This window comes from Phyllostomus hastatus, unplaced genomic scaffold, assembly GCF_019186645.2.
Source record: "Phyllostomus hastatus isolate PE091 unplaced genomic scaffold, TTU_PhHast_1.1 phas_scaffold_585, whole genome shotgun sequence".
Lineage (NCBI taxonomy): Eukaryota > Metazoa > Chordata > Mammalia > Chiroptera > Phyllostomidae > Phyllostomus > Phyllostomus hastatus.
Window position 1 is genome coordinate 17,200,734 of NW_025334037.1, and position 26,027 is coordinate 17,226,760.

General features: G+C 36.4%; 1 protein-coding gene across 2 annotated transcripts in view; it reads right to left on the reverse strand.

Moving 5' to 3' along the window:
- DCDC1 (doublecortin domain containing 1) overlaps positions 1 to 26,027 on the reverse strand; it is a 352,665-nt gene that overhangs the window by 124,841 nt on the left and 201,797 nt on the right. The window lies entirely within an intron of this gene.

Below are 26,027 nucleotides of genomic sequence, written 5' to 3' on the forward strand. Positions count from 1 at the left end.
CAAAAGAAGAATTATCTTTACACATCCACGATATGAATTTTATTCACATGCTTCTATTACAAAGACACACTGAAAAAAGGAAGCCCCTGTCCACATAAGATGATAATTGTCATAATATACACTGTCAAGCTGGTAAAAGCAAGATCATCAAAATTCTTCAATTTTTACTTCAATTTAAAATAAAATGATGTGAAATACAGTTATTGTGCTATTGACTTGAAAAAAGAAACATTTTATATACTTGGACCAATAAGTCGTGTATACAAATCATTTTTTTTCTGGCAATTTTGAACTGCTTATCTTTCATAGGATTTCTTGTGGCTATTTACATTTTCACTCAGTGAAAATCAATTACCTTCTTGCAATAAGCCTCATTTGCTACCTTTGAGTATAATAGAAACACCATTAGGATGATGACATTACCCAAAAGAAGGGCACCACACAGTTGGTGGACATAAATTAAGGGCCCTTTCACATATGCATTAGAAATACTGCTGTGACTGAAATATGCATAAAGTCTGTGTCTATTAGAGCTATTAGTGTGTGGGGGTGATGGTTTTGAAGGGGGAGGAAAGGATTGGTAGATTGTGATCTACTACTTTGACAAAATTATGTATTTCCTTTTTTGCCCGGTATGTGCCATTGATGCAATAAGCCCGGGCCCCCAGCTGAGTTGCGTTTGGAAATGCCACTGAGCATGGTGTACGCGCTTCACTTCCCTTTGCCGAAGCAAGACACTGTCAGGAATAGAGTGCAGATGTGCCACCAAGCCCACTCCTCCTCCGTCACCCTGACCTCCGCCGCTCTGCGGATGTCTGCCTGGGTGAAGCCAGCACTCAAGCGGAAAACAGCTCCTGCAGATCAATTCATAGGATTTAGGGACATTTAACTTCCATCAAGCCCACATCATCTTATTGGTATTTGAAGACTAACTTATTGCTGAACATTAATGGCCATAACATAGAGAGTTGTATATTTCCTGGGAGAAGAAAAAAAAGCTAATCTAGAAATTCCCCCCCTGAGACTACAAAGCAGAGGAAACCACACTTAAACCCAGTTATTTTTATCTGAGTTCTTATAAGCTTAAGTAAAACAAAATTATAACATATTGACCCTTGGGGTGTGAGTGAAAGTTATGTGCCTTTAAAGAAGAGGTTAGGGTTATATATTACAAATTTTGATAGCTTATTTTCGGATCCACTTATCTTTTAGGTGATCCTAAATACGGGAGGCATATTAGTTCCTCATTAAAGAATTTCAGTAATAAACACAGAAGGATTACATAAAAGGTTTAAAAGAAGTATAGTAGAATGGAAAGAAAACCAGGTTGTCATTTTTGGACCTCAGAAGAACTGGCAACTATTAAACATATATTTTCTTTTAAAAGAATAAATGCTTAAAATTTTATTCTCATTAATGATAGCTCAAATCCATGTAATTATGCCATTTTAAAAAAACATCTCCTAACTTGGTAGTGCTAAAATACCCAAGATCCAAAGAGGCATATATATAATTTACTAAGAATTAGTGCATTCTAACTCTGGATATTATTTTACTTTTGTAAAAATGTTTATTGTAATGGCTTCAATATTTTCAAGCTCTTGCAATTTTAAAATTAACATAATTTTACAAAACAATAAGTTACAAAGCAAAATTCTGGAAATTTATGCTGCAGAAGCCATTTTTACCACTTTTTGTGGAAAGGGGAATTTTAGAGCACAATCCTCCATATCTGAAATACAATATTACTATCAGATAGCATAATTATATCCATATATCATATTTGATTACTATAAAGAAGAAATACTGTGACCTTAATGATACTCATCATTGCATTATTTATAAAACTAAAAAGAAAGTTTCTCTTTCTTACATAAATGTTTAACTTGAATCTCTTCTAGAATAAACTGAATGTAGAAAGACAATGAAACTCATATTGTAGAACCCATAATTCTAAAACAGTTGATATATTTTTCTTTTATGTCACTATGGACAAAAGGAATTATGGGATCTTATGCTACAAGTGTATTGAGACATTTTAATGTGTTTGGAATTCTGTAAGTGGTATTTTTCTAAGTAGGGTACATTTAGTTAAATCAACTGACACTGCATATAAACTCAGTAGTGAATAATGTTATAATGGAGTAGACTTCCCTTAGTCAACCCCCTTTGTGCCAGATACCTGGCATGTGGGCTTGAATCCATATATTTGGTTTGCTGGGTCCGTCACATACATTTTATGTGTCCATCAAATAAATGCAAGGCCCACAGAGTTCAGATAGAGCAGGAACCTGAATGAACGCCCAAGAAATATTGCTTTGGATTAATGACTCAGAACTAGGTCTTTCAAAAGGATATAAGTCATAACAAATGAACAATTGGTTTCTATTAACATTTTAGGTACAAATATTATGTGATACAGAGTATTTTAATTTTAACTTGCCAGTGCACGCCTTCCATATGGTATTCCCTAATGTCTTTCTGTTTGATTCTCTTAAAAAAGAGTGTTATGGAAGGAAGGCATTTTATAACAGAGAACAGAAACTAGAACACTGCAGACTGCTATACCATAATTAAGCCTCAGAGGGGAAGAAAATACTAGTGAGACAGTGCCAGCAAAGCTAAAAAGCAAAGTTGTGAATGACACAGCCAGGCATACAACAGGTACACAAACAACACATGATTGAACAGATTTGTTTCCAATTCCTTTGTTATAATGAGATACGACTCCTGTTCTCAAGGAAAGAAGAGCTGGTTTGAGATTGTGGGGACAGTTTTCTTTTTCTTGTTTAGTTAGTTGAGCCAAGTGGAGTTGAAAGAGATTATAGGAGGACAAAATTAACCCCAAACTGCTTGCAAGTACCTCAGGACAATTCTTACTCTTTTTAGATCCAATATAATCAATGCCAGCAATTTGGTGGATCTTCTACTTTAAAAGGTAGTAGCCGTCCCCTCCCCTAATCCTTGAAAGAAGATGCACCTGGCAGAGGTGGGAGGCCAGGACTGTTTATCCCAAGGGACAGAGCATCCCCTCCAGCAATTCCGTCCCAGCTGTTTCGGGAGGGGCAGCTTCCCCTGTCTCTGGGGCAGCAGTGGTGAGTGAGCTAATTGCTGCTGCAATGATTTATGCACAAAAGTGTGTCCTCTGATCATTGCAAGCACAAAGATCGCCCACGGTACAAAGCTGGCCCAAAAAGATGGGCTGCAAGTGTAGAGGGGTAGAACCTAAACCTTATCAAAAACAAATTCTAGACAACGTCCTAGGAAGAAAGGTATGTGTATATAAACTCTGTGTTTTACAAGTGTTTATTTTTATATCTATTTTTATACCATTTAACATCTACTCCATATTCAAATTCCGAAGGATTTTATCTTCCGATTAGGAAGAACCATTAATTATTCAAAGGTTTCAAATATTTCAGTAGCTTAACTAATATGTTAAATGGAAGCAAAAAGTGACCTCACCGTTGTGAAATACATTCTGAATGGAGTTGTTAATAAGGACTCAACTCCACACTCAAACACATCTTCCTCTCCAGCGTTCATATATACGTTCCACACAGGGTTTAATACACACACGTGACTCAGGACAACACGGCACTGTTTAATAAAGACAGTAACACAAAAAATGTATTTTCAAAGGATGGCTTAGGAGCCTAAAAAAGTATCCACAAAAATTCTACAAAATCACAGAGTTAGAGCTGTTTTTTGTAGATCTCTACTTTCTGCCTTTGCTGTTCCAGAAACATATCTAAGAAATCTCAGTATTTTAGAAGAATCAGCTTTATGTTTTAATGCTCTATTTTGAGATAATTTAGACTTCCAGATGAGTTATGAAATAACACAGAACTCCCTTATGTCTTTCACCCAGGTCCCATTTATGTTGTTAACATTATATAATTATCAAAACTAAGAAATTAACACTGATGCAATGCTATTAGCTAAGCTACAGGCTTCACTGGGATTTCATCAGGTTTTCTATTGTTCTTCCTCTGTTCTAGGATCCAGTCCAGAACACCAAATTACATCTTGTCATCATATCTCCTTAGTGTCCTCCAATCTAAGATGGCTGATCAGTATTTCCTTTAAAGACCGTGAAACTTCTGAAGAAAATGATTCAGTAGAATGTGCCTCAGTTCGGGTTTGCTATTTTCTCATGAGTAGACTGAGATTATGGCTCTGGATTAAGAATACCACAGAGGTGTCTGTCCCATCAGATCACTTCAGAGGGTACATGATGTCCACGTGTTACCACACAATGAGCTCAAAATAGTCCTGTCCTTTCTGTGACAAGATACTGAGTTGCTCTAGTCATTCAGCCAAAGCATGTCCAGAGGAGAGGACTTTGACTTCCACCTGCACCTGGAACCAAAGTCTCACCCCCTTCATGGAACCAAAGGATTAGAACATGACCGGAACTTGAACACCAGAATCCTTTCGGAGGCCAAGACCCCATTGTCCAGGAAGATCCGGTGCTAAAGCCACTTACCATACATGGCCAAGGTTGTCCAATCAGACCTCCCGAGTTAGAATTAATGATTATATATAACCACTTATTTTTAAAAGCTGAGTTAAGCCCTTGGTGAGGGAGACAGATCTGAGATTTCCCTCCTGTCTCCTTACTGGGCTGCCCTGAAATAAAGCTTATTCTGTCTGCAAAGGACTGATGCCTCCGTTTCTAGTCTGTCTAGTGAGCAGTGGGCATGGAATCCACTTGCTTGGTTCACATTTACATGTCTCATTACTTATTCATAGGTTTCATACCTTATTCAGTTACACCAATGTCTCAACTTTGATCGGTTGGTTAAGATGCTATCTGCCAAGTTTCTCTACTGTAAATTACTATACTTCCCTTGTAGCTAATAAATATTTGAGGAATATAATTAGAAATATACTATTTTACCTTAAACTTTCACCCCCCAATTTTAGCTTCTGTTAATGGATCTTGCCTGCAGTAATTATTAGCATATGCTAATATATGCTGTTCTGATGATGATACTCTATCTCCTTTATTCCTTCTACATTTATAACCAGAGCTCTCTTGTGAGAAGGAATGGTTTCTCCTCCCCATTCAATTATTTATTCAGTATGTACTTGTATGAATATAAACTCACGGATATTTATTCTTTGGCATTTATTTATTTGTTTGTTTGTTTATTTATTTATTTATTTTTGCTTCAATTATTCTAGCTTTGCCCATTGACAGCTTTTTCAGAACACCTCCTGTGCCTTTTCAGCATGCCTCCATTTTACTTGTAAAGCAATTCCCTACTTTCTGGCACTAATCAACTCTAAATAATCATTTTGAAGTTGCTCTGCTCTACAGAAACTGAGCATTTCATCTGACAAATTGCATACTCCTCTGAGACCGATCTTGTTCCTCTTTGCACCTAGCAGAGTAGTTCGCAAGTGACAGGCACTTGTTAAATGCGCTTCAACCGAATGCTTGTTTATTCCTATTTATTCTGAGTTTGAGAGAGGTAAAAGTTACTCACTGTATTCTGTGTATGTTCCTAAATACATGTTCACTATTTCACCACTGCTCTCCTTTCTCATTTTGTGTAGAATAATTCTAGGTCCTCTGACCATTACTTAGAGAGATTATCATCCATATTAGAGATTATCATCAATATTATCATTGTCATCCTCAAAAAGCCATCCCCAGTCTGGACCCACCTATGTCTTGGTAAGACAGTATAAAAAGCAAATTACACAAGTGTCAGCCCTACCTGACATAAGCCATTCAAAATATAACACACAAGTAAAATATACATGCTTTATGAATATTTAGTAAGATAAAGAATGAAAAAATAAAATTGATACATTATTTAAAAGAACATAGTGTGAAATAGGTCAGTAAGGAAATAACAGAAGTATGACAGGGGTTCTTGTACTCCTTAACACTTAGTTTTCATAACTATCTTAAAATTAATGGCCCTAGGGTTTACTTTTTATTTTATTTTTTTTTATATTCCAGCAGAACGGCTAGTTCAGACAGTTATTTACTAAGTGCTTATGATATGCCAGGTACTACTCTGACCATGAGAATTAGGTACTACTGTTGTGGCCATTATGCAGATATGGAAAACCAACAGGGGGAAGTCGCTTATCCAAGGCATATAAACTAGTAAGTGCTGAGTCCGAATTTGTAGTGAAGCAGCCTGAAACACAGCATCTACATGCTTCATCATTACACTGCACTGCCTTTGCAGAAAAGCAGGGCTATTCTTCTTGAAGTAGAGAAATGGAAAAGCTTGCTTAGACCACCCCACTGGCTCATCCTCCATGCCCCAGAAACCAGAGGCTCTCAGAAACAGAGTTTAGAAACCCAAGTTCTGAGCCATCTCCTGCTAGTCCTCAGATTCGACGCTCTGAGTTCAGAGCTGGATTCCACTCAGGGTGGATTAGAGTTAAGGCAAAATGGGTAGATTACCTGAGAAGTTTGTAACTGTGCACATGTAGGGCCTGTTGAAAGGGCACAGGGCCAACTCGCTTTCTAAAATGTGGTGTTTCCAAGGGCCTCCTGAAGGTCTGTCATCTCAATGATATCCCAGCATTCACCTTGCCAGGCAGGTTCATTATCAACTTAACATTTATTTGTTTCCCCTTAGTGAACTACCATATCTTCCTAATCAATGGAATTAGTGAGAATCTGAATATCTCTTCCTCTTATCAGGATTATCTTTAATTCTAATTTTTATCTCCCTAGATGCTAATCCTTTCAGACCATTCATCTTGACTTTAAAAGTGATTCAAGGAAGCATTAGTCTTTTGTTCTTTTTCAGAATAACAGAGAATGGAAATAGAAATTTGATCCAGTTGATGAATGTAAATATATACCTGAGAAGGAAGCATTTGGATATCTGACATATTTTTGCTAATTTTTTTCCCTCCTTTTTAGCACCATACTTATTTTCTTAGTTACTTACTATGTATTTAAAATTAACTGAAAAATATATGATTCTTTGTTTCAGTTTCAACATTTTGCACATCCTTCTATGTTCGGTAATGTCTGCCAAATCCTTGGAAAACAATAAGAGTCTTGAATTATAATAATTTGTTTGAGCTGTGAATGTTAGAAAGATAAAGACACAATTCTCTGGGTCAGTTGACAAATAAAATACACTAGAGATCCACTCTAGATTTCGTAACAGATTTTTGGAAGAGGGAAGTATCCAAATTTTTTTTGTTTGACTTGTTTCACTGGCCTCTTGGCAGGCTCACCACCTTTGGTGTCTGTGTCTCCAGAGTGAACAGTGCCCCAGGCATGGAGCATGGCTGAAGACCCGAATAGTAAGTTTGACTCGAGTCCTGTGCCCCAACATCAGGACAGCTCTCCTGGGAAACAGTTCTACCGCTGGAAGTGCTTTCCTTTGGATAGATCTAAAATGAGGTCTCTCTCTCTCTTTTTTTTTAATAGGAAAGAAGGAAGGAAGGAAGGAAGGGCCAGTTTAGAAGCTAAAAGTGAAAAATGTGGGACTTAGAAAAGAAATAATTTTTGTATGTTATAATGTCAAATTTTTTCTTCAGTTTTCATAATTTAACAAGTAACTATCAAATTAAGGTATTTAGTAATATTATAGTAAGTATTTACTATGGACACTTAGTTATGTGATAATTAGTATGAATGTGATAAAATAAAAAGCTGTATCCAAAATCATTATTTTAATTTATCCATCCCTCATTAAACCCCTACTCTATGACAGGCAATTGCACTATAAGGTTGTAGGTTATTGTCCCTGGTCTACAGAACGTTACACATTAAAGGATTTTTTTTTATGTTTAGGACTTGAAATGAAAAAAATAGTCAAAGGAAAATATATTAAAACATTTAATGGAATGTATGACATGATGGTTTAAGCAGGGCTCAATCATGATATCTGAGAGGTCAGCCACACTCTAAATGACAACCTGTTCCAAATCCTGACTCTCCCCCGCACTAGCTCTTTGACCTTGGATGACTAGTTCCATTCCCTCTGTCACCTGATTTGTGAATTGGGGATAATCTTAATAATTAAACTCACACGGTGAGAAATGCAAGCTGGAGTCCTGGCCTGAGAAAGGGAAGCACTCAATAAATCTTAGTATTGCTCTACAAGAGGCAGGGAGAGATGATTCAGGAATTCTATAAAATTAAGGTCCCTATAGAATGACAAAAATATGGGAAATTTTAAGTGATATGATATTCACAATAATAGTGGGTATAATGGGTACAGACACTGACTCTTTTAAAGAAATAACCAATTAGTTTAATAACAAGTACCCAAAACAGTGCCTGGGTTATGATCATTGTTTTATAAATATTTGTTAAATTAATAAAATAAGGTGATTTAGTCCCACAATTCCCGGGGTAAAAAGAACAAACTGATGTACTCATTTGTGTTTACTGAGTGGCAAAAAGAATACAATTAGTTGGATTTCAAACAAGGCTTCAGTCATTAAAATGTAAACCCCAAAGCATGAAGACAAATAACAAACTAACAAAAAAAAATTTAAATTTATTAGATATCCAATAAAAACAGTTCAAGCCATAGCAATACTAAATTTCAGAAACAAACTGAAAATAATATTGGCCACTTGAAGGTGGTGCTATAGTTATATTAAAAAACTGGTCAAAACGGAATTTGATTATTTGATGAAAAAAATGAAAAAATTCTAAAAATAGGTATAACAGAGCCTTATGTTTTGAGAAAGAAAAATGCAACTGAAAATTTTATAAATATTATACATTGCCCCCAAATGAAAGTCATTTACCTCACGCAGTCACCTCCCTGGCTAGGCACAATTGTGCACATGTGTGAGATTGTGCAATGCTTCTCAGGCTGCAGCTGTATTACTGGAGTATGCACATAGAGTGTTGCCCCATTTCCATCCCAAATCTGGGGAAAGACCCGAGAACTCATTCCTAGCAAGTTTCCAGTAAATGCCAATGCTGCTGGCTGGGCAATCCCCGCTCTAGTAGACAGAAGGGTATTCTCAGCTTCCGGAGCCTAAGGTTCAAATCACAGCCCTGCCAGTTACTGGTTGACCCTAGAACATCAGGCAAACTCTCTGGGCATCATTTTCCTCATGAGAAAAAAAAATGGTAGAAATAATAGTTACCTCAAAGAATCTTTTGTGAGATTATATAAGAGAACACGTGGAAGGTGCCCAGCACTGAACTAACACACAGAAGGAACTCATGTGCTTCCCATTTCAAACATAATTTTAACTAACAGCAGTTAAAGGTCCATATATTTCCTACTGAAAGACAAAAAGAAGTCTGTACCAATAGATTCCTATTATTTGTGAAATCATCAATAATTAAGGGTTTAGCCGTATAAGGCCTGAGAGATCTTGGTGTTGAAATACAAGGTAATTTCCAAGTTGACTTTGTCAGCTAGTTATACTTTAGGAAGAAAAAAAATGGAGCAAATGAGAAAGCATCCTAAACCCTGTTTCATCCCAGAGATCAGACAACGTACCAGGAAGCAGCTGTGAGTTAGGAAAGCTAGGTCAGTATCACCAAGAAACTGCAACTCCTCTGGGGTCATTGCGGTAAAATGCCAAAGCATTGTAGGCATTCACATGAACAGGAGAAAAGTTCTCAATAGTGCTTTGCTCAAGGTATTTACAGTAAAAGATCCTGAAGGAAGTTGCACATTCTGGTGCATGTCATAAATGACAAATTAGCAAGAACTAAAGGAATACACCCTAAGAATCTTGAAACACCAATTCAAGAGAATTTATGCACCCCAACGTTCATAGCAGCATTATTTAGCAACAATAGCCAAGTGCTAGACAGCCTAAATGCCCATCAGTATATGAGTGGATCAAAAAACTGGTTAATTTACACAACAGAATACTACACAGCAGAAAGAAAGAAGGAACTCCTACATTTTGCGACAGCATGGATGAACTGGAGAGCATTATGCTAAGTGAAATAAGCCAGTTGGTGAGAGACAAATACCATATGACCTCACTTATAACTGGAATCTAATGAACAAAATAAACTAACAAGAAAAAACAGAACTAGAGACATGGAAACATGGTACAGATTGATAGCTATAAGAGGCGGGGGGGCAGGGATGATGGAAGGATGGGGCAGGGACTAGTCCAGGTACATGTATGAATGACTCATGGACATGGACAACAGAGAGAGGACTGACTGTGGGTGGGAGGAGTGGGCTGGGTGCATGGGGCAAAAGGGAAGAAAAAGAAATTGAGACACTGTAATAGCATAAACAATTAAAAAAAGACTTCTCATTCAGAGGCTTTATCATGTATCAGTTAAAGTACACTGGGGAGTTTATGCTTACGTTTTTAGTTTTAATCATTAATTCAGTCAATGGTATTTCTTGAGTGTGCCATGTCCGTGTAGAGCAATGCTCCTGTCTCTGAGTATACAGGGGTGAAAAAGACGGGACAGTCCCTGTCCTCAAGCAGCTTAAACTTTCAAGGGATAGACAGACAATAAATAAGGCATATCTAGTAAGTAAACAAGAGAGTTTTAGATAGTGCTAACCACTATGGAAGAGATAGAACAAGGTGATAGGGTGTGGGCACTCATTTGTATATGAGTGCCTACACTATATAAATGTACCTGTGTTAGTCTAATTGCATGACAAACATTGATTTTCTTAACCCTCAGTGATCCTATAAGGTTGATGTTACATAATTACCAATTTGCAAATGAAAACAATGGAAGCAGGGAGGTTAAGTAACTAGAACCAGGTAACAGCTTGGAAGAACTTGGATGCAGGGAGTTTGGCTCCCACGTCTGTGCTCTTACCTACAATATTACATTACAGCTTGAGTTCATGCATTATTTCATTTAATTCTTATAACCACCATCTGAGGAATTACACCTCATCTCTCAGAACTGGCAACTAAAACACAAGGGGGAAAGGGAGTTTTGCCAAGTTTAGATGTTTTCACCCAGGAGGTCTGACTCCAGTTTCTTTTTAACCAGTTGGTTTATCTTACTGCCTCTAGATGCTTTCCATGGGGACTCATCATGACATAAAAAATAAAAGTAAAAACACTGGGAATTTTCTCCTTCACTGTTTAGAATCAACACCAAATACATAGGCATTGGTTACACTGTTGAGCTCTCAAATTCTTGATGGTCAATAAAATGGAAAGTCCCGGTACAGTTGCTATCATTATGCCACATACAAGTTTTGCATTTTTTCCTCCCCTCTCTCACAATCCAAGCCCTACTCTAAGTACTGGATATGATATTAATGACTGGCTGTTTGACCTGAACTGTTAGATTGCTAGGCACATGAATTTTTTTGAATACTCTAAATGCTATCATCTCTTATTCCCTTTCTGTGCTATGGCTGACTATGACAGAAATTCTACAGTTAGGAGATAAATGAAAAAATTCACTTCTTCATTTATCTCCTAGTCCTTAACCTGGAAGCAGCAATGTAGTGAGCAGAATTCTAAAAATGGACCCGGAAGATGTCCTGCCCTAGTCCCTGGAACCTGTGAGGATGAGATGTCTCTGGGGTTATTACACTATGATTATGCTATGTAATACAGCACCAGGGACCTTCAGGTAGGAGCTAAGCTGGGTGAGTATAATCTATTCACATAAACCCCTTTATTTCTCCAGCTGGTGGCATAAGAAAAAGTCAGATTCAAGCACAAGGAGGATTTCACACTCCATTGCTAGGTCGTGCATGCATGTGCATGCGTGTCTAGGCCATTTTATCGCATTTGTAACCCTGTGTGACCACCACCACAATCGAGACACTCCAGTGAACCATCACCACAAGACCCATTTATCTCCACACCCATTCTTAACTCCCGGCAACTGCTCATCTGTTGGCATCTCTATGATTATGTTATTTCCTAAATGTTACATCAGTGGAATTATGAAATGTGCATTCTTTGAGATTGGCTCTTTTCACTCAGCATAATTTTGTTGAGGTTCATCCAAGCTGCTGTGTGTCTCATTGGTTTATTCTTTCTTATTGCTGAGTAGTATTCCACATTTAACCATTCACAGAAAAAGATTTGTATGTTTCAACATAAAGCACTCCCTCATGGCCTCAGTCAGATTCAGTGAATTCCTGTGCCTTGGTAGCCACATACAATATGCAACAAATAAACACTAAGGGGCATACTTTTCCCAGCTTATCGCTGAACAGTGGAAACTTTTTCACCTGTCAAGTTTTCACAGTGGCAAAGACATGGGTTCAATTATGCCAGATCCAGATTCATTTTTAAAAAAATTAAAACTATCAAAGTTCAACATCTTATTAACCTGAAAGAATTCATTGACCTCAGGAAGAAAAAGATGACTTCTAAAATTGTAAAATTTTACAACACGATTAAGGGTACAAAAAGAGAAACAAAAATTCCAGTGACTCCAGGAGAATGTATACCTGCAGGATAATTATAGCTTTCTCATATGTGTGCTCACATCAATAGGAATTAGAACAATCCTAGATCTCTGATAAGTAGGCTATTTAAAAAGACACACTCTCAAATCGACTAAGCTGAATGGTAATTTTCACAAGAAAAAAAGATTTGCATGGCCGTGCATCAATGTTAGGGGAGCCATCACCTCACAAACAAAAAGGAATACCATTTCTCCTCATGAAATGTTCTTCCCTTCACTTTCAAACAAAACAAGTGCCGCTCTCCTCACGGGCTCAGCTCTAGTCCCTTCTCCACAGTCCTTCCAAACACACAGCCCCTGCTCTTTCTCTGATTCATGACATCTGGGAGGAGGTGTTTCTCATGTACTGCCGAGTAAAAACTTGAGATTCTTATTATGGAACACCTACATCGTGTTCCCAGTGTCTATCCATTCTTTATAGCCATCTTGTTTATAAGAGAAAAAACCTGAAAACATCTGAAAGTCCTTTATTGTGGCACTGGTTACGCAAATTAAGATTCACACTAAATAATTATAATATAGGCATATATTTAATCTTGTAAAAATGTGGTCACAGATCATATTAATGTCTGTTATTGTATTGTTATTGTCAAACACAAAAAAATTAGCATTCCCCATTTTGGAAATATAACTATGACAATAAAAAATATAGACAGGGAAAAACATGAAAATAATCCAGGATTATTTATTTTCCTTTCCTTTTACTTTAGCTATTTTTTCTACAAGTTTAATGATAAACATGAATAATGAAAAACAGTAACAGTTACTAGAATTTTAAACTTTCTTGAGACAAGACTATCCTAAGTATTTATATCCTCCAATTTGGTAATTTAAAATACCCAATTTATTTTGTTCACAAAGAAACACATATTAGTAAATGACTATAGTTTGTTACTGATAAGTTATTCCATTGTGAATATACATATTTAGCATATGTATACATTTTGAGGTTATGGTGAGTTTTTTTAAAGATTTTATTTATTTATTTTTAGAGAGGGAAGGGAGGGGGAAAGAGAGAGAGAGAGAAACATCAATGTGCGGTTGCTGGGGCCGCGGCCTGCAACCCAGGCATGTGCCCTGACTGGGAATCAAACCTGCGACACTTAGGTTCGCAGCCCGCACTCAATCCACTGAGCTATGCCAGCCAGGGAGTTTTTTAAGACATATTCAAATACTATGTAGCATAATTCTCTACATTTCATGAGAAATGAAAAAAATATTTTTGAATAACATTAAAAATGTAGTGGTTCACAGCTTTTCCCCAATGAGAATTTTAAAGGGAGGAATTACTTTGCACCCTTAGTTTTGCTCTTCATACTAAATCAATACTAATAATAGCACATTATTACCACCATGAAAGCTACCATGTACTGCATATTTACCATGTGCCAGGAATCGTGCCATCCTTTAGCATTTGTGATATAATTTAAATGTCACAACAGTTATTATCCCCCTTTTGTATATGAGGAAATTGAGTAATAGTGGTATTAAATAGCTTCCCCCAAATCACACAGTGAGTACTTAGAAGAGCTAGGACTGGAAACAAGGCTAATCTGACTCCAGATACTGAGACATCAATTAGGAAGTTATAGCATCTCTCTTAGTAAGTACTTGAAAGCATTTATCAAATGAATGAATTAACATAAAAGTGCAAAACTAATGTTTATTATTTAGCTATGTGAATTAACTCAAGTGTTGGCAAGTAACAGAACAGCAAAGAATACAATAAGCAAAGCTTAGTAATGGGAGTTCAAAGTTTAAAACTTGATTCTAAAATCTACGTGTTCTGAGCACGTGAATATTGGAGTATTGCTTTGTCTGTGCAGTTGGCCCCATTGCCTCATAAACACAGAAAGGTCCAGTTGGAAACTTTCCATCGAAAAGAATGGACTCATGACAAACTTATAGATGATAACAAGTCAATCAAAGGACTGTCAGTTGTACTCAAGTAGCTAAACTGACAGGCAATTAAAATGATTATATGTACTGCAAAATAATTATTATTAAATAACTAGGTGGAAGACAAAATTGTTTATTTTTCATAAATATTTTCAGCAACTATTCATTATCAAAGGTTGATACTCGACAATTGTTTTAAAAACATAAAAAGAATTCTAAGACAACAGGTATCATAGTTTGACTAATTCTATAGTTTATTTTAAAATCAAAAAATATGAAGATGGGTAATGTTTGCAAAAAGAAAATAACTGCCGTCAGAAAGTAAAAATTTGTCCCATTATTTGGTTAGCTAAGTAATAAACAAATAAAATAAAGAATAAAAAAAGCAATTCAATAAATATCATGATCAATGCAATTTCCACAACCTTATGCAAAGTTTCACAAGTAACTTGGCAGCAAAATGATTTATCATAACATGAACTCATGAAAATTAGAGACTTTTTAGATATATTTTTATATTCTCAGCATCGACAAAGTTGTGGGCAAGAAAAAAAGGTGCTTAATAAATGTTTATAGCTTAAAGGAACTCTAAACATGAATCAAAGATGTTTGTCTTAATGCAATTTATAAACTTAAAATACTAGAAACTACCTAATTGCTCAATAACAGAGCAATGATTAAGTAAATTATGCTAATACCATTAGCCATAAAACCAAATGTAAAATTTATACCTGAAAATACCATAACAAACTTAAGAACTGAATGTGTAGATTTAGCTGCAGGTTAGAAAAAGTTGAAGAGAAAATTAATGAGCTGAGAGGCAAGTAAAAAGAAAATATTCACACTAAAGCAGAAGGTGACGAAAGGTAGAAAATACAAACTAGAACATAAGAGACATAGGGTGTATATTTAAAAAAAAGTTCTACTATATATACCCTTAGCAGTCCCTTGGAGAAAAGAGAGAAAATGGAGCTGAAACAGTGTGTGAAGAAACAACTGCAGAGAATTTTCTCAAACTGATAAAAGACAGTAAGCCACAGATTCAAGTGCTAAGACCCCAAATATTATAAGTATAAACAATAAACAATAACAGCAAAACAGTCTAAGGAAAATTATAGTAAAAACCTAATACAAAATAAAAATATTAAAGTCAGTCAGAGAAAAACAACACATTGCCTTCAAAGGAGCGATAAGACTGACACATTACTTCTCAGTTGTGGGGGGAGGGGAATGCAGTCAAAGGCAACGGGATGATACCTTCAAGGTATTGTGAAAAAAAAGTAGTTGACAGTCCAGAATTTCATGCCCAGTAAACAATATAAAAATGAGAACATAGAAGTGAAATATAGATATTTTAAGACAAATACATATTGAGAGAATTCATGACGAGCAGACCCAACCTAAGAAAATACAGAAGATGTTGTTTATGAAGAAAGAAAATGATTCCTGATTGAAGTTCAGAGAAACAGAAAAAAATAAAGATCAACAGGAAGAGCAAAATGGGACTTAGTCTAAATGAATATTGATTAAGAAATAATAATTATAATATTTTGTGGGGTGTTTCTGCACGAGCATGTAGTCAGAAAGTGTATGTATGAAGCATAAGACTTCTAAAATCCTTGAATTCTCTAAGAAGTGATAAAAGCACTAATTTATATTATATGGTTTTCAATGCCCACTACAATTTGTGGTCTCCTACTTTCATATATGCTGGGGTACTGTTGGCTGTTTGCTCTGTTTCTCCGTAGATTGGCCAGGTTTATCTCCTGTGTGTAGGGGGAAGTGGAATCCGCTCCCTCCTACCTTGCCGCCACCTTCCTCTATATTATATGTTAATATGCCAATGAAACATGTATAATCTTTAGAATAACCATTAGAAGAACAGTAGAAGAGTGAATAACTGTCAAGATAACTGGGAGGAAAAGAATAAGGTAATATACAAAATATTCAATGTATATAAGCAAAACAAACCATAAAGCAATTGGAACACATAGGTATCAAAGAGTAATGTGTTATATTTAAATCCCAAAGTAGCAGTAATTGTTATGGGTAAGTGGACTAAGTACTTCAACTAAAAGACATAGATTGGTATACTCCATTCAGAAAAATATGCTTTCATATAAAACACTTTCAATATAAGGATAAAATTTGAAAATAAAGGACACACAAAAAAAATATGAAAACACTGACCAAAATGCTTGGGTTGCTATATTTAATATGAAGCAAAATAAACCTTAAGTAAAAAATTTACTATAGTTAAAGAGGAACATTCCATAATATAATTCCATAATTAATTTATCAGAAAGGTATAACAATTAGGCCCTAGCTGGTGTAGCTCAGTGGATTGAGCATAGGCTTGTGAACCAAAGAGTCGCTGGTTTGATTTCCAGTCAGGGCACACACCTGGGTTGTGGGCCAGGTCCCCATTGTGGGGCATGCCAGAGGCAACCATACAGTGATGTTTCTCTCCCTCTCTTTTTCCTTCCCTTCCCCTCTTTTTAAAAATAAATAAATAAAATCTTTTTTTAAAAAGAAAGGTATAACACTTATAAAATTCTATGTACCTAATAAATAGCTTCAAATGATAGAAATGAAAAATTCATAAATCTAATAAAAGGAGAAATGGACAAATCCATAATTGTAAGTGGGAGATTTTAACAGTATCTTTTGGTAAATGATCTACCAAGCAAAATATCAGTAAATACACACAAGATTTGGAAACACATTAATCAAACTTGAGCTAATTAACATAATAGAACACTACACCTCTAAATTGCAGAACATATACTCTTTTCAAGCACACATGAATAATTTACAAAAATGTCTGGGTATGGTTAGGCTATAATACAAATATCAACAAATGCCAGAGTTAAAATCATGCCAAAAATGGTCTTCAACCAGTGAAGTTAACAGTCAATAACTAGAGTCAATAACACACATATGCAGCAGAAATATTTCATATATTTGGAAATTAAGAAATATACTTCTGAATAATTCATGGATCTAATAGTATAGCAAAATTGAAATTATAATGAAAACGTGACAATGAAGTTGGCAAAGTGAGTCTGAGAGACTGCCAGGAAGCCAGGCTGGCTGGACAGAGGCAGGGAAGGGAGACTCGTGTCAGAGAAATACCATTGGCCTGGTAAAGTAAGACCATGTCTCATCTAGTAAAGATTTTGGTTTCAGATCTTATATTTCAGTCTTTAATACACTCTACATTGATTTCTGCATATGGGGACAAACTGTAATCTAGTTTCATTCTTTTGCACATAGCTTTCCAATTTTCCCAGAACCATTTATAGAAGACACTTTCTTTTCCCTATTGTATGTCCTTGGATCCTTTGTCAAAAATTATTTGCCCCTGGCTGGCGTAGCTCAGTGGATTGAGCACGGGCTGGGAACCAAAGTGTCCCAGGTTCGATTCCCAGCCAGGGTACATTCCTGGGTTGCAGGCCATAACCCCCAGCAACCGCACATTGATGTTTCTCTATCTCCCTCCCTTCCCTCTCTAAAAAATAAATAAATAAGTAAAATATTTAAAAAAAAAGATTTAAAAAAAAAATTATTTGCCCATGTAAGTGTGGGTTTATTTATGGACTCCCAATTCTGTTCCAAGGGTTTGTGTGTCTGTTTTTCTGCCAATACCATACTGTTTTGATTACTGTCCCTTTGTAACATAATTTGAAGTCAGGGTGTGTGATACTTTCAGCTTTGTTTTTTTCCCTCAGGATTGCTTTGGCTATTTGGGGTCTTTTTTGGTTCCATACAAATCTGATGATTTATATGTCTATTTTTAAAAAATATCTAGCCCTGGCTGGTGTAGCTCAGTGGATTGAGCGTGGGCTACGAACCAAAGCATCGCAGGTTCGATTCCCAGTCAGGGCACATGCCTGGGTTACAGGCCACGGCCCCCAGCAACCGCACATTGGTGTTTCTCTCTCTCCTTCTCCCTCCCTTCCCTCTCTAAAAATGAATAAATAAAAAAAATCATTGGAATTTTGATGGGGATTGCATTCAATCTGTATATTACTTTGGGTAATATGGACATTTTATCCAATGCAATGGATATACTGCCATATACAGCAACACAGATGAACCTTGAGAATATCATGCTAAGTGAAATAAGTCAGAGAGAAAAAGTTAAGAACTACATGGCTTCACTCATATGTGGAATATAAAACTGAAAGCAACAAATGATCAAATAAGAAAAACAAACAAACAGAACTCATAGATACAGACAACATATCTGGTTACCAGAGGGAAGGGAGGTGCAGGAGCTTTTAAAGAATAAAATGGCTCAAATATATGGTAATAGAAGATGATTTGACTTTGGGTGGTTGGCACACAGCACAATATGCAGATCATGTATCACAGAAATGTACACTTGCAACCTATATAGTCTTATTAACCAATGTCACCCAATAAATTTAATTTAAAAAGAAATAAAATGAAAAAATAAAGATCATGGTTTCACTCTAAAAAAGGTAAAAAGCCATTGGAGGATTTGGGGTTGAGGACTCTCATGATCTGACTTATGAACATGAAAGGAACATTCTGGCCTCTAAGTGGAGAACAGGTTGTTGGGGGGACCAGGGCTGAAAAGGTAGATAAGTTAGGAAGCTAACTGACAGGTCTCTCTGACTGCTTGAACTCTGCTTCACCCAGTTCCATATGCTGTAACCTCATAGTACCTCCACCACCAGCCTCCTCCTTGTCCACCCACAGTATTCAAATGGAGACCCTCATTGGCTCCTACATTCACTATTATAATGCCAGATAGATGGATATTCTAGCTTAGCAGCTACAGGTTGAGGATGTAGAAGCAGAGTTTCCCATTCATACCTCAAATAGCTTTATAGACAATATTGAGTAAAACAAAAAGATAAATAACACATTTTAAAAAATGGAAATTTAGCAGTGGTGCTGAAGGTTTGGGTACCTCATGGCAGTAAGTACAACAAAGATTAATCACAAAATGCTTATTTGAAAGCCTTTTATAATTTCTGACTTAATGAATATCTGTGGATATTAACCTAATCCTTTGGAACACTTGATTTTGACTTTGTTTCAAAGAAGCAGGTGCAATTAGATTATTTGTTTCTTTAATTTTATTCACAGTGAACAAATGGGAATTAATTTTAAAATATACCAACACACAAACAGGCAACAATATCAGCCAATCAACAAAAGCCAGGTTATTTGACTTTTCTAATTTAAAAGAGGAATGATAAATATATTCCTGCATCTCTGGAACACAAAATTTAATGTTTTTAAATAAAATACCAAACTCTGTGGAATACAGTATGCTTCAAGCTGAGCATTTCAATAGCTAAAAACAGTAATGTAATCTAACATACGATTTCATTCTTAGAAAGTATAATTGAATTTAATGAATATCAAAAGCAATTATATTAACATTTAATTTTATTGGTAAGAGTTTAGAAATAAGAATTTGAGTGTAATTTAAAGTTAATTTTCCTAATAAACACAGAGTCTGACTGTTATTAAAACTAACCCATGCAGTTATCATCTCTGCAAAAATTGTGTTAATATTTGTGACCAAAATGAGAAGAATGTTCCAATCAAATAAGGTTGTTACCAATTACCATCAACTATATGCAAAGCTACAAAAGTGATTTAATAGAGCAATAAATCATATGCTACTGAACTCACCAAGTTAGATATGGCTCTTTTGATTGTTAGTATGTTTATTATGTAGGTTTTCTTTATAATTTATAATTATAGAGGCATGACCATCATTTGTCTGCTTAAAGAATTTCTCCTTGCCATTAATTTACCTTTCCTCAAAAGCAGAAGACCAAGTAGATCTGTTAGCTAGCACATCTCAAACCTGTTACTGAGAGAGAGAAACCTTGAATGCAGGAAAAAAGCATATCGCTTTTTTTCAAGCTTCATTTCTTCTAGTCTCTCAGGGGAGGAAGGCCTTATGAAAACTGACCAATTCTGTGCAGTTTGGGCTTGTGTATTCCTGGGAGGGTAAATAAGATACAGTGAGGACCACATGCTCAGTGTTTGTTCCATACCGACAGCAGCCCAACTTAATTACAGGAAAGAGACTAATTTTATGGCAATTGTAAAAATGTAAATAAGGCTTTAACACTAACTTAGGAATTATAGTTTATAAATAAAATACACTGTTCAGAATATTCTGCGTTTGTTATGATTGAAATGGTAGTGATGCTTTAGGGAACTGGGGATGGAAACACCTGTTTCTTATCAAATTACATCTCCTAATGATTATAGTAATTTTACAGGTTAACTTTAAAATGTAAACATTGCAATATTTTTTGCAATATTTTGAAGTTTAAATGATTAGAGATTTATTTTAAAAATAGCAGTGGAGAGTGTCAACAAAAATATAGCATATTCTTACCTAATTTGTTCCAAATAGTTCTACTAATAAAGCATGTATCAAGCACCTATGTTAAAAATGCTTTGATAACATATGTTGATTTTTATTCTATTGCAAATACAACATTCAATTATTAAAATCTGGAAAATAAACAGTGCATAAAATTTAAAGCTCAGTAACAACTGTCAATGTTTTGAAATATCTCCTTCAAGTCACCTGCCCATCTGGTTAGCTATCTATTTATCTTTACCTTTATCTATACAAAATTAGGAGAAGAGTAAATACATTTTATAACTTGCTTTTTTATTAGTATCAAGACTCATGAGACATTAAATTGCATTCTAAATGGAAAATAAATCAAAGATCTTTTAAATATATGCACTCCTTTGAAAGAGTGAAGTGCATGCCAAGTCGGGTCATGAAGAGAAACCTCGGTGCGGTGGGTGGCAGCTGCCCGCTTCCCCGGGAAGGAGGCCGGTTGGGAGGATAGGAGCTAGCAAACCCCTGAGCGCTCAGCAGAGTCACTAGTGGGAAAAGAACAAAGGCCTTTCCAATGCAACTAACACAGATGTGCCCGAAGGCAGACTGTCAGAAACAGTTAAGATGACAGCTACTCACAGTTCATTATTTCCTTCTCACAGGTCACTGGGTGACAAGCTGGGTCAGTGTGCTTTGTCGGCTGTCCCAATCCTTCCCCACCCCCTATCAATTTAAATAAGGGTAAAGGGCTCCACTGGATAAACTAATGTAAACAAACACATTCCAGACACTTAAAGATGCCAGCATATGACCTTTCCTTTATTTTGGACCAAACTTAGAGTTAAATATACACACAACTTTATCCAAACAAGAAAAGAATCACATTTCTATATCTCACTGTTAGAGGAAGCAAAAACATTCGAAGCGAGGCTAAAGCAAACGAAACTATATAATCCATGATGAACTAATAAGACTCTTACATAAAGGACCTTACACAATCCGAAACTTTCCTTTTTCTTCAATAGGAAAGAGAGGTTTTCCACGTTACAAAGAAAAATGAATCAACAGATTGCTTTCCCCAAGTGTTGGCAGTGTAAATTAAATGAAATGATTCTGACTAGAAAAGAGAGCCTGGTTTGTGGTGATTGTTGTCGTTTTTTTAGGATATAATTCACAATAATACACAAATCGAAATGGCAATAGTCTAATCAAATCTTTTATGATGTAGTACACATAAAATTTTAGTAATGACAATATGGCTACTCAATATATTGACATTCTGTTATGAAATCAATAGAATAAAAACTGCTAGGAATAAGGAATAAAACAGAGGTTAAGAGTATGGGCTATACCAACATTTCAGAGCAGCCCAAGTGCCCATCAGTAGATGATGGGATAAGAAAGATGTGGTGCATTGACACAATGGAATACTACTTGGCTGTAAAAAAAAGAAGGAAATCTTACCCTGTGCAACAGTATGGACGGACTTACAGTACAGAGAGCATTATGTTAAGTGAAATAAGCCAATCAGAGAAAGACAAGTGCCATATGATTTCACTCATATGTGGAATCTAATGAATAAAATGAATAAGCAAAACAGAGACAGACTGACTCATAGACACAAAGCAGCTGACAGCTACTGGTTGTGGGGGATATCGGCGGGTTGGGTGAGGGTGGACAAAAAGAGAGAAAAACTCATGGACATGAGGGAAAACAAATAAAATAAAATTGAATAACTACAATCTCTCCTAAAGAAAGAGTACAGGCTATAGATCTAAATGCATATAGGTTCAAATCCCCTCTTCCCCATTAACCAGCTGTATAAATAGGCACATCTGAACCTCAGTTGCTGCACCTTCATGTATTATAAGAGTACCTCTACCATTATATTATTATAACAATAAGTAAATTAATCTATCATGTTGTTATAAGTAACTATTTAGCATAGCAATTGGTACATGATGTAAGTATTCAACAAATGACAGCTACTACTTACCTTTTGCAAAATTTTGTATTTTCAGCAACTTTGCATAAAAGTTGACTTGAACCACCATTCCAAGTGTGGAACGCCTTGGTTAATCATGACAAGTTATATAACACATAGACACGGAAAGCAGTATGGTAGAGGCAGAGGGAAAGGGGGCGAGGGAGGTAGAGATGGGCAGAGGAGGGATAATTCAACATGGAAAGAGACTTTGCTTAAAGTGGTGGGCGCACGATGCAGTGTGCAGACGGTGTTGTACACAACACTTTTTTGTTGAGTTGTACACTTGAGACCTGTATGGTTTTGTGAACCAATGCCACTCAAATAAATTCAACTTTTAAAAAAAGATTTTCAAAAAAGGTAAAAAGTATCTCTGAATCCTTCAAGTGCAAGCCTCCGTAAATCAGTAAATCTAGAAGATTGGCTTCAACAAGAAACCAAGCGTTCCCAGTTTCCTTCAGTGTCTTCTACTTCTTATTGTCTTTGCTGAAAGCTGAGTGTACTGACATAGCTTTCTAAACTGTTCCCTTTCTAAACTGTTCTGCCTTACTTAAAGGTCCCTTTCAGGGATATCCAGTCAAAACTAATAGGCCCCATTTGAAAACCTGAAGATCCGGATAACCGCTAGGGCAGGGACAGACATGGTCCGGGAGAGCAACATGGAGGCTGAGAACAGGACTGTGGGCTCAGAGACGCCTGCCTGAAGTTCCTGGCTGGAAGGCCTTAGCCAGCTAACTCAGTGCCTCTGGGCCTCAACAGCCCTCAAGCCAAGTCAGTGTATGGTAATTAATAATTGAACGTTATCCTTCACTTCCACATATTATCTGCCCCTAACTACTGATCTCTCTGTCTCCCCAAATTTGGCTCTTGTGGGTCTCTCATCCCTTGGCTATTTCTTAGGAAGTACATACATTTATATCTCCATTTTTAAAATTCTCTTCAACTATACATTCTTTATTTACATTATTTGATTAATATTTTCCCTGAAGTTCTAAAATTCTATTTATTTTTCAAATTTCCACAACCCTGATAATTTCACATTACTCCTTTATTTTTGGCAGTGATTTCATTCTTATATGTCGTAAAACTGTCACTGATAAAAGCAAGAAGATGTAATGCCCTCCCTTGAGGCTGCAATACTATAATGCACTCACCTTCTTGTATTTGGAAAGCACGCAAACCTAACAAGACAACCTAAGGTTCAGAGTAATCAATATGCCAAAGTCAGTCCCAGGTTCTAATTTTGCCCAACAGTTCCTTCCAAAATGGGAAGAAAGTAATTGCCTTAAGTACTTACTCTGTACTCAAAATAACTTTGTTCAGGAACAGAAAAAGAGGGAGAGATACTGAAATTACACCTATTGTGGTAAATTGTGGGGGTGGAGAAGAGAATGCAGATACATCCCTGAGGCTTTAAGGCCAGAAGGGCTGCTGCAGCCTGAGACCCGAACCCTGGGGAATGCCTTGGGCCCTGGGAAGTTTCCTACGAAATACCAAATATGTTCCCTGGTCGATTGGCATTGACTAAAAATCACAAATCTAAATACAAGCCCCTCGAAAGACTCTTTTGTACCTCTACCTGTTTTCAGAACATTTTCACAACTGTTACAGAGTGCTTACTGCTTTTCAGGGAATTTAAAGACATCACATTTAAGTCTAACAACTCAAACAGGTATGTCAGTGGAATGTTCACTGACATTACCTGCTTTGTTTGGGGTTAGGGTGAGCTCATATTTTTAATAGTATAAGCGTTTCTAGGAATGTTCCAGCATCAGACTATATTGCCACAGGGAGACACAAGAGAACACAGGAGACAAATCCCTGAACTACTCAATGCCCTCAACCCTCACAGAGAATATTTCCAAGCTGGGGAAGGAAGGAGTCACAGAAAAGTATGTGGGTTGTCACTGGGGTCCCACACGCTGGCACATCAGGGCCAGCACAAAACACACACAAAAACACCGTAGAGATTTCAGAAATCTGAAAGCAGAAGAGACCTGTGCCTCCTGGAGTTGAAGGCAGGATAATGACAAGCCCCAGCGCGCTGTCAAAAAGTAGTGGCTTCCGAATAAGTCTGGGAAGACAGGTCAACTGTGGCCTCAGAACGGTGTTGGAGTTCCCCAGCGCCCCAGTATCTCCTGAGTTCCTGTTTTACATGAAGACTTCAAACACTGCTCTCAAGAGGTGTCTCTCCAGTGCCCTGGATGGAGCATCCTGGCCATTTAGCTGCAGCCTGGTGGTGCTGTGGTGGAGTGTCAGACTACTGAGACCCACAGAAAGAAAGTAGCTGGGCAAGAAGACCTGGAAGTTAAGTTTTCACACTGTTCCAGGAACCCCCATACCACAATATGGTAAGGAACTGGGCTTGTGACTTTGTTTACCTATGTCCTGTCTTACTAAAAACAACACAATCAAAGGATTTGAGGTTTAAATAACAAATTAAAGAGACAACGCATTGAAAAGTCACTTTTGTTATCAGGAAAAAAAATGTTCCTTTCCCATCCAATTCTGAGGCAGGAATATGCACATTCAGAATATAATATAGTTTTTAATTGAAATAAAGAGTCAGGTTGCCACAAACTTACATGATGTTACATGTCAACTACATCTCAATGAACCCAGATGAAATTAATTTTTTAAATAGAAGTTGTCATTTTTTGTTTTTTCATGTAATTGACATTTCCAGCTACAGTTGAAATATTTAAACTTAGGAATTCTCTTAAACTTTAATGAGTATGGTAAGAATTGAATTACTCCTTTAAGGGTACTTCAATATAGTCAGTTTCAAACAATTATATATTAAGGTTGCAGTTCATAAAGTCACTTTGCAATTTATAACATCAAACCCCAACAGAATTACAATAAACTTTAGTTTTCTAATCAAATTAAGAGGATCAAAGAAACAGTTTCCATTTTCCAACTAAGGATAAGTTTCAATCGGTGAGCAAAATCACTGACGTTAATTTTATCCAGTAACAGAAATCATGTCAATTAGTCAAATTATCACTACTGAAGACCATCTACTGTGCACTCATCCTAAGGTCGAGCTGTAATATTCTCTGTATGTAACATTAAAAGGATTTTATGAGTATGGCCTTCTTACAGACCTATCGGTGTTTTCACAATTGTTTATATGCTTAGGCCTGTCTTGCCCTATTATGTTATTTCAGAGTATTTTAGCGCATTCCCAGGAAAGCAACCCTCCCTAAGTATGCTTCTAAACACTACCGCACATTGATCTTTAATGAAATACACATAAATGTCACCTCGCTTGATCAAATGTGACCTGAAAACTACTGTGCTTGAAAGCCAAGGGGTTTTTGAGATATTTCAATAACCATCAAGAAATCAATCTCACATGAAACTGAAGGAACACATGGAATGTCATTGAGCAA